This window comes from Triticum dicoccoides, chromosome 2B (assembly GCF_002162155.2).
Source record: "Triticum dicoccoides isolate Atlit2015 ecotype Zavitan chromosome 2B, WEW_v2.0, whole genome shotgun sequence".
NCBI lineage: Eukaryota > Viridiplantae > Streptophyta > Magnoliopsida > Poales > Poaceae > Triticum > Triticum dicoccoides.
In genome coordinates, this window is record NC_041383.1 from 283,060,786 (window position 1) to 283,071,439 (window position 10,654).

Here is a 10,654-nt window from a genome sequence, read left to right on the forward strand (position 1 = left end):
GGGGGGGGGTGGAGTTACAGTTCTACCCCTGCCTTTTGGCTTCTCGGATTGGGTCTTTGTACTGAGGGTCGGGGATAGTAGAGTAACTTTGCTTCTCCCGAAATAGTGGGTAAGAGCGATTTCGGGCGAGGAGGGCGTGTTCTGAAATATAGTGGGCGTGAGCGATTTCGGGCGAGGAGAACGTGTTTCGAAATAGTGGGCGCGAGCGATTTTGGGCGAGGAGAACGTGTTACGAAATAGTAGGCATGTGCTATTTCGGGCGAGGAGAGCGTGTTTTCCCGACCATGGTTTATGAATTATTCAGCACATGTCATTTCAGCCGAGGAGAAGGCGTGCTTGGATGAAGTTATGAACCTACCCTTGATGTATAATGGGCCAATTGATGCGTGTCCCACGTAGGCCAGTAATTTCACATCTCCCATTTATTTGCTCGGGCGAATTCCACCGAGCAACGGATGTTTACCGATTTGTTCAAATTTTGGGAGAACGAGCATCCACGTCTACCTTACCAAGTCGATTCGAATCAAATTTTGAAATATTAGCTTGCTACTTATTTTTTAGATGGAGAGATGATGCTCAGGAGTAATGTGTTTTTACATGCTCGTTGCTAGCGATTTAACAAATGACAAATAGTTGAGCCACTAAAAAACGGGAATCAAACCCAAAATGAAATATCTCGATTCAATGAAATAGCTCGTTCACCAGGTCAAAATAGTGAACTAAATCCAAAATTGAACACCTCAATCGAGTAGCATGTTGTACAGTATTATAGTACTCCATGAACTTGTTGAAAGTCAAATTAATGAACTTGTTTGATATACGCATATATCCGTTCATGTGTGGATTGCAGACAACATGTTCTCCAATTTAAATATTTGAATGCAAGTTCTTTGATGCATAAAACGCGACCTCCCCCTCTCTCGGACTCCTGCTCTCTCTCTCTCTATCTCTCTCTCTCTCTCTCTCTCTCTCTCTCTCTCTCGCTGACAATCTTCAATTCTGTTGCACACGTCCAACACACAAACCTTATTGGTCCCTCTGCCTTTCTCTCCATCTCTTTCTCTCTTTGTGTGTGTGGGGGGGGGTCTTTCTAGTTTGCATGCATATATACTCCATCTATAGGTCTCTCTCGCACACTATGTATGATTCTCTAGTCCAAGCTAGATATCTTGGGTAAACTGATCGTACGCACAAAAATTCCTTGGCCCGTTGGCCGTAACTCTCTCATGCACCACTCTGTCGTCTCGAGCTCTTCCCCCCACTCTCTCAAACTCTCCATCTACCTGAGTCACACATACACATGCATATCTCACTCGCACTCGATAGGCCCATCTAAAATTCTATCTCTCTCGCTCGTTCTCTCTCCATCTCACACGCACACACACACAATCTCATGCCTAGCTAGCCAAGTATGACATTCTCTCACTCAATTGTAGGCACACATAGTCCCCCCTATATGTATATGACTAGCTAATCTTAATCTCCATCACAAACATGTGCATGTTCTATCTCACATGCACCTCCCTCGATCTCCCACCCATATAGTCCCCTCACGATCTCAAGGGGATCTCTCTATCACAAACACACCCTCCCTCCCTCCCCATGCGTCCATGTTCTCCATGTGTCCCTCTCGACCTTTGTTCCCTGTTGGCCAGACCTCTATTGGACGTGTGCTATAGAGGTGTATCTCTCCATTGCAAACAATCACACACTAGCTATCTTCGTGTATCTCCTCGCCTCGCTTTTCTATCTCGGAGATGCATGCGTGATATGTTTGCATAAGAAACGAAAAAACACGCACTCTCTCTAATTTACCGTTTGATGTCACTTTCTCTTTCAAACACATACTCTTTTTGCACACTTACTCATTCTCCTTCACATGCACTTGATATCTCTCGACTTAGGCACTCTCTTCGGTCCATGGCATATAGATTTATTGAAAAGTCAAACATCACAAGTTTGACCATGTACGTGGAGAAAAACAATTACATCTAGAACGGAAAACATATACCATTAGATTCACCATGAGATGTAGTTTTGTATGATGTATCTTTGGTATTGTAGATATAAATAACATTTGCGTAAACCTGATCAAAGTTTCCAAAGTTTGACTTCTAAAAAAATTACATGCACTGCATTATCGAGTGGATGGAATACCTCTTCCCCCCTCTCAGCTATCTGACGCACCACTCAGCCTTATCGGGGCTCCTCTATCTCTCTCAAACTTTATATCTCCCTGGTTCTCACATACACATGTCTCGCTCGCGCTATACATATAGACCCATCCAACTCTCTCCGCCCTTGTTCTCTCTCTATGTGACACGCAGCCCCCCCTAAGTACCATAATCCCTCACTCCATCATAGCGCAAGCACTCCTCTCCTAAGTATGATTATCTCTCACTACCCCTCAGGAACACACGTATTGCCTCCTTCCATCCATACGTCTATCTCGATATCTCTCGGGGTATCTTCTGTCGCGCACACACCTTGTCACTCGATCTCCCACCCATGTAGTCCCATCATGATCTCCAGGGGATCTCTCTATGACAAACATACACTCTCTCATCCCCATGTCTACATTTTCTCCGTACGTCTCTCTCGACCTCTCTCCCTTGTTTGTCAGACCCCTCTTGGCCACGTGCTAGGGGTCTTTCTCTCTCAGTTGCAAACAACCACACACTATCTCCTCACCTTGCTTCCGTTGTCGAAGATGCATGTGTGATATGTTTGCATAAGACACACATGCTTTTTCTCTACTTTTATCGTGTGTTGTCCATGTCTCTATCACACATGCACACACACTTTTTCACTCACTATTTCTATTTCACTCTCTCTCTCTCTCTCTAGTTAGGGACTCTGTCATGTCCATAAGCATATGGATGTTTTGAAAAGTCAAACCTCAGAAAAGTTTGACCAGGTATATGTGGAGAAAAACATTTACATCTGGAACAATCATTAGATTGATCACAACATGTACTTACTTCATACTATCATTTATCTTTGATATTGTAGATATTAGTAATTTCTTTATAAACTTGGTCAAAGTTTCAAAAGTTTGACATTAAAAAAATGTTGGAACTACATTATCGAACGGAGGGAGTAGCTCTTTCTCCCTCTCTCTGCTATCTATGACGGGCCTCCCCTCTCACTCGAACTCTCTATACCTACAGATTATACGCTCATTGTGTTAGCATATAGCCCAGTATATTGTTTAGTTGACCGGTCAACCAGTCCACATGCTGCCATTGTCAGCTCGTGTTCTGTATCTTCGTGTCCTGGCCCATGTGGCAGTGGGTGAAAATAAGTAAACTAGAGGCCCATATGACACGCGGTGAAGTAAACAAAGTTGAAACCACTCGGGGTAGCACCCCGCACACTAGTATATTGAGGGCGCATTGAGGACACACTTCTTCCGCGTGAAGGACGCACTCGCGCACAATTCACCATTGCATGTCGGCATGCACAGAAGGACGCACTCGCGCATACCCATCACACAACACACACCAGCACACATGTACACTGGCATCACCACCAGTTGATCACCTGCATCATTTTTTTGTTGTACTACTATAGTAGCCTAGGTTAATCATAGTGGAAAGTAACTTAGACTACTCCAGTAACTCTATGCTTACCCTAAGAGCAAGTACTACCTCCGTCCTGGTTTACTCTTCCTGTTTTGTAGTATCAAAATTTGACCATAGATTTAACTGACAAGATGTTAATGCATGTCACTAAGAACTATATCGTTGGATTAGTATTTGAACATAATTTCAAATGGTATAATTTTCAGTGACACGCATTGGCATTTTCTTAGGTAAATCTATGGTCAAAAGTTTATACTAAATATGAGGTAGTACAAAAGTGGGCTATAACGACCTTCCACTATGTAAGACAAAACACATGCCAAATTCACTCGTGATGCATTTGGCATCGATGCCCCTCCATTGCGCACCTGGTGCCACAATCTGGATCACCTACTTTGCTCCGGTGCCAAATTAACTCACGCAATGAAAAAACACCTGCGTGGGAGAGAGAGAGAGAGAGGACTGAGGCAATAAAAACACTTTTTTGGGAGAGTGAGAGGCTGGTGTAGTTGGTTTGATTGATTTGTGGGTCTGTGTGCACAGCGGTGCCAACTCTCTCACATAGCGAGAGCGGTGCCAAAATCTTTTGATTTGACGTCAATGTGTATTATGTGGCATACATTTGAGAAATATGGCATCGGCCACATAATGGAAGGCAACAAATGCCCAAGATCTTCACATGCTCCTATGTAAATGAGAGGAAAGAGAAAGAGAGAGAGAGAGAGAGTGAAAAATATCACTAGCCAGCCAACCCTATCGTATGAGCAAATGATATTGGTACCTCTTGATGACACGGCAATCTTATACAGCCAGCTGCTCTAATCTGTTCTCTTCTTTTGCAGATAAAAAAGACCCGAAAGTGAAAGTGTGCAGCACTATAACAATCTCATCGAATGCCTTGATCTCCATCTTATAGAAATTGATTTGATCGGCTAACAAGGCGGCACATCTGAGATTAAATTGGCCAGGTTCTTTGTTCTGCAGGCAAGTGTGCTCAAGGTAATGAGGTTTGGTGTTCTCTAGCGCAACAATGAATGGCGTGCCGATCACCGCAAGCGTCTAAGCCTAAATGACAAAGTCTCCACAGAAGCTGAATTTGTTCTTGAAACATCAAGTGGATAGAAACTCGAACACTTATTTGCCCATTAGTGACTTGTCAGGGCGGTGGATTTTAGTTTGTACGATAATGCTGCATCCACCTAAAGTAACGAAAATTCTTACGTAAACCTCCTAGTAATTCCCTCTTCGTAGATGCAGCATTGCTCCTAACATTTGTAATATCAGTTGGAACTTGTAATATTGACATGTCATATTCCTGCGTTTTCAAAATCCTACGAATCAAATAGGTCCTGAGTTGGTGATGATGTTGTGCCTGCCATCTTTCACCAATAGCCGTAGGATCTAGGTCTGACGCATACAAACCAAACTTCTCCAGTTCTACAAAAAGATGCCCGCACTTGTTCCCTATTTACAAACAACTCCTTGTCTCTCACAATCGGCCTTATCTCCTCCCCACCACATCTAGAAGGCCATTGAAAAATATGGTGTGATGACCGCTGCCGGCGCCGTCCACCCCCCAATCTTGGTGTTCCGTGCAATGCACGGGCATATACGCACGGGAAATTATGTCGAACATGGCTAGTTGTAAGAAGGCTAGGTCTATAGCCATGATGATAGTGACTGCAGACGGTGAGGCTGACTATGGCATGCCAAACACGACGCCTATACTCAGGTGTCATCTCTGGCGCAGGGTCTTGTCACTTCACTGTGAGGAGCAACACGTAATAAGTTGACAAACGGGTAGTACAGTGCTACTACATTGGTAGTACTACTACTAATACTAGCACCACCATCTGGATTTACTAGTACTACCACGTCCATCTGGATTTAGTACTTGACTAGCAATATCTAGTAATGCATGTCACAGAAAATGTACTACTCCCTCTATAAATAAATACATGGTGTATTGTTTTATTCCTATCAGCGAGGTAACTTAATGTCATTTTGCTACTTAATAGGATTACATGCAATGAACTAACCAGTGCATGTGATGTTTGGTAGTCTCAAGTCATTGAAAGCATGCATACCCACATCTCTCATTGGTTGATATTTCACGAAATAAGAAAAAAGGAGAGAGTTAACGTACCGTGCCAAGGTTTAAGGAAATCGTTAACTGGTAGCTGCTCGATTGGCTGGCGAGTAGGGGATTAATTGGCTAATCGGCAAGTTAATCAGCCATTTAATCAATTAATCAGAGGATTTTTCTGTTTATCGGCTACTCGGTAACACTACTAGGGAAAAGGCTAGCAGCAGCGCGAGTTTCAGATGTGTCAGTAGCGCGGGTACCCACGCTACTAATAAGGCGCTACAGCTAACTCATAGCAGTAGCGCGTGCGCACCCGCACTACTGCTACACAAGTGTAGCAGCAGCGTGGTTAGGTGAAGCTCGCTACTGCTAGTAGCGCTAGCGCTCTTTGGCTGGACGCGCTACTGCTACTGTGGCGCTGCTGCTAACTTTTATACACTCGCTACTGCTAATTTAAGTAGTTTTTTTTGGCATATTTGTTTTGTATTTGAACAGGCTTTGTAGAAGAATCTTTAGCACATAGAAATGTCATCATGATACACATACAAATGCCTGCGAGACCACAAATGTAATCATAGCATGTACATACAAATAGTCTCATCATAATCATCATCCAACACAAAGTGATATCTTGTCATCATCTCGAAAATAGCAATACATGCAAGTCTTGAATACTTGCAACTACAACAGCGTCATCCATCTAAACAAAGGTATACGCAAGAAGTGCTATCACTATGAGTGAGAGCGGAACTATGCAGTACATGAGGTGGCGGTTACGAGTCCTCTCTCCCGCTAGCGTGAACCTCAAGTAACTAGCTTCTCCTTCTTGTCTGCTTTTGAAGCCTTTATGGCTGGCGCCCGTGAACCCATTCACTTGCGCCTGACACTCATGCCACTCGTTGTACACCCCCAGAACCTTCCCTTTGTACACGACATAGCATTTCCATCTCGCCATCAAGAAACTAGGTACCTGTTAGAGATGCATGTTCATGAAGAGGATGTACAATCATATATATGCAACAAAATATACTAGAGCAACACCAAAAAATAAAGGGTTAGTAACTAGATGCAACATATACAGTATGCAAATTAATTAACTAGAGGTACGCAGGTCATCGTACGCAAACTAACAAAGTAGCATTACGCAAGTTCGGCAGGGACCGTGGATGATCACAAAGTTTCATCGCTACAAAAAGTATACAAGTTCAACCGACACATTTCATCATCATCGGCATCATAAATCACTAGAAGTTCCATCCTTCCATATCATCGAGGATGAACCCTAGCTTCTTGAACGGCGTGAGGTCTAGACGTTGCATGCCTATGCGAGTTCGGACGTCAGCTCGTGATATAAGGCTGTGGTGGAACATCCCCTTCTCATCGACGACTTCTTTCATGATGATCGTCGCAATGTCGCTTTGGATGCGAAAGAAGTCATCTCTAAGTTTATAATTCGCTTCTCCATGAGATTCTAGCCACTTGTGGATATGATCATCATTTCTGCTGTTAATGCGAAGCTTTTGGTGATCCGTGTTGAACTGAATCATGAGATGGACAATGTAGAATCCATCCTTCTTGCTTGGTTTTGGGACATGGATGCAGGAGAAGTTAGTTTTATGCGCGAAACCCATCTTCTTCTTCCTTTGTTTCTTGATATGCATGTGGCCACCTCTAAAGCTGATGCCTTGGAGAGCATCATCTAGAATATTCATTATGTGGGTGTAGTCCTTTTTATCGTAGTCTCTGGAAGGGTCAAAATACACGGCGTGGGAGACTTGAGGGTAAAGAACGATAAGGACGGCGCGCCCGTTGCTGCGGGGAAAAGACACCTCAAATTATTCCCCATATGAGAGAGAAGGAATGATTGAAATGTACAAAAGGGTTGTTCGGAACTGACTTACTTTGGATGATAAGGCACGAGGACAATTTCCCGGTCCTTATTCTGTACCATGAAGTTTTGGAGGTACTCCCTAGCAGTTTCACGCTCAAAGTCGCCGAGACTCAAGAAAGACTCGTGCATGTAGTAAGGATCCGCCACATAGATTTGTGGGACTTCTTCACTCTTCATGACGGAGCTCATATGTAGCGCAAAAAGGCGGACGATAGTAAAATCAAGCCGCCTTGTTAGAAACATCTCAAAGATATGGTCAAACCGCAGGAAGAACACCTCCGCGGGCAGTGTGTCGACGTAGCACTTCCCCTCAGGCACACGAGCCGCGTATGTTGGATATCCTGGATCCTTTGAGGCTAGTAGGCTTTTCTCAGTCGACAGCACATGGTCGTGCAGTCTCCTGAGATCCCCTGATAGTGCCTCCAGCGGTTTCGGCGGTAGCATCGGCTCGCCCGTGAGATGGAACATGACCGCACCTTTCACGGGTACACGCTCTTCAGAATGCATCGTCTGGTTGCTGTGTGCTCTGGCTTGTTTGGAGGCAGTTACCTTCCCCGATCTCTTCCTCTCATTTTTCTTGGGCACACCTTACAGACCCTTCCTTAACCCCTGCCCAAGTGTTCCCGGGCTAAGTACTGAATGACCCTCGCGCCCGGCTAGTTGAGCCTGTGTTGAGGCGGCATCTTCAGGCATGTCCTGTGAGGATTTCATGTAGAGAGACTTTTTGCAATCCATGGTACGACCCTGCCCGGGCATATCATCCATATCCTCATTAGCAAGCTGATAGCCCGATTCATCATATGATTGACTCATCATATCTATGTCACAGTCATACGCGTTTGTATTGAGGTAATCCATAGGGTCGACCTCCGTCTCATCATGCATTCTCTGTTCTACAGGAGAAATTACATCAGCCAGTACTATTGCACCCCCTTCATCATGTCGTCCGCCGCTCTCACCCGGCACTACAGGAGCTGGTAATTGCGTAGGCGGGGTGGTGGTCTCCGCACATGCTTGTTGATGTGGTAGTTATTGGTGTGCTCTCGGCCGGCTCCAGACGAATAAGATTCTTTGGCCATAGCAGCACCCAACCCTTGCAGCTTCCAATCCGCGGCGGGGTCTCGTCGTCCACTCCCACATGCTGTACTGGAGGAGGCAAATCCTCGTGCCCCGATTTCACACTCGTCAAGCTAACCCTGAAGTGCCCAGCGAGGATTGGCTGGTTTCGGAACGTGCGTTGAGAGGGGTCCATTATCATCCCCTTTCCCACGTCCACCTTCTAGCCTTTGATCAAGTAGAGTATGGTGCACGGGGTTTCTTTCGCCTGCAAACACATATGTATGTGGCGTAAAACAACCGAAAGGCAACAAAAATGGAATATTATCTATATATATATGTTGGTGCGACATGTAATTACCATGACGGCTGCTATGAGCGGGAGCGGCGTGCCTGAGACTGAGGAAGGGCTGCTATGAGCGGGAGCGGCTGCGAGAGGAGGCCCGGTTGCTTGAGAAAGTGATGGTGCGATGGTGTTGTTGTTCATGGAGTTGCTCGCGATGAAACTGGGCATCAGGAAATCATGTACCGTCTTGTCTGGATTTTCCTTCGCCCAGTTGATGATAACTGGAACCAAGTTAGTAGCGTAATCATTTCTGCAGGCAGTTACAGCTGCATTGACTGCCTGCTGTAGCAACTCATATTTGTCCTCGGCTGCTTTTTTCGCGTCCTCAGCTGCTTTTTTCTCGACCGCAAGCTCACCTTTGCGTCGATGTCCGCCTGACTAAACTTCTTTTTCTGCTTCTTGGCCTCCGGGCCGTCGTTGTAAAACACCTTCCATGTGGCGCCGTCTCCAGCGCCGTGCACACGACCATATTGCGGTCGCTGGTCCAACGGGAGTCCCTTAAGTTCGTTCAAGGCCCGGTTGAGAGGGGTGTCCCACTTGGGCCTCATCGGAGAAGTAGGGCTTTCGGCTGCAAGCCGGTGTTGCTTCTCCAGTAGTCTAATCAATTTCCTCGTGATCTTGTCCGTGTAAAAAACCTTTTTCTCCTTGTCCCACTTGTAGCGGGCCCTGATGAAGTCATGCTCCAAGGGGTCTGGGAGACCCGCGGCTTCACGTTCCGCGTCCTCCTTATCCCATATGGGCCTTTTACCGAGGTAGCCACGGCTTCCGAGGCGATGCTTCCCCGTGTTCCTTTGCTGAAGGCTTTTGAATTTCGCAGCCTTAGCCTTGGCTGCCTCGGTAGCGCAAGTGTCCTTGAACTTTTCGAACTCCTCTTCCGTAAGTGTCGGATTTTCCTCCAGAATCTTGGACAGGGGTTCATCAGCCTCAATAGCTCATTTCACCCTCCCTTTCCAGGAGGCCAAATCATTGCTGAACATGCCCATGGCGTGATTGTTAATCTTTTTCATCTTCGGATCATCCCACCGTTGTTCTATGTTATCATCCCGGTCGGGGAACTTGAATCTCTTGTGGAACTTCGTTAGGAGCAACTGCGTCAAATGTTCTTTACTCCTTAAGTCATCATCGTTGATGCTCGCGCATTCCTGTAGGATGCATCCTACTTGGTTCCCATAGCACTTGCGAGGTTCTTCCGGCTCTAACGGCTCAAACTTGCCAGGTGCCATCTTTGTGAACACAAGTCGTCCAATCCCTAGTTTGTTAGGTTTTCGTATCCTCTGCTTCTTATGCTTCCTCTTTTCGGTAGCGGCATCGGGGCCGGTACCTTCCCCGCCGGTACCTTCCCCACCGGTCTCGGTGCCGCCATCGGTGCCGGCGCCGTCGGTGTCGATGTCGGCGTCAGTACCATCATCGAGGCCGACCTGCAAACCTTGCTTAGCAGTCAAATAGTCGAGGTACTCTTGTTCACCCTCATAATCCATCTCGTCTGCATCTTGGTCAGAAGGCCCAGTTTCTTCGTTGTTCGACATGTTTCCTATGATTAAGTGGCCTCATTTATTTCTAAAAGTATGAATAAATGAGGAATGACATAAAAAGAAATCTATGTGCCAGCACGCGATATGCCAACTATGTAGCACAAATCATGCCTTTATTCATGGGAAATTTCGGCATGACCTTTGCTAAAAAAATGGACA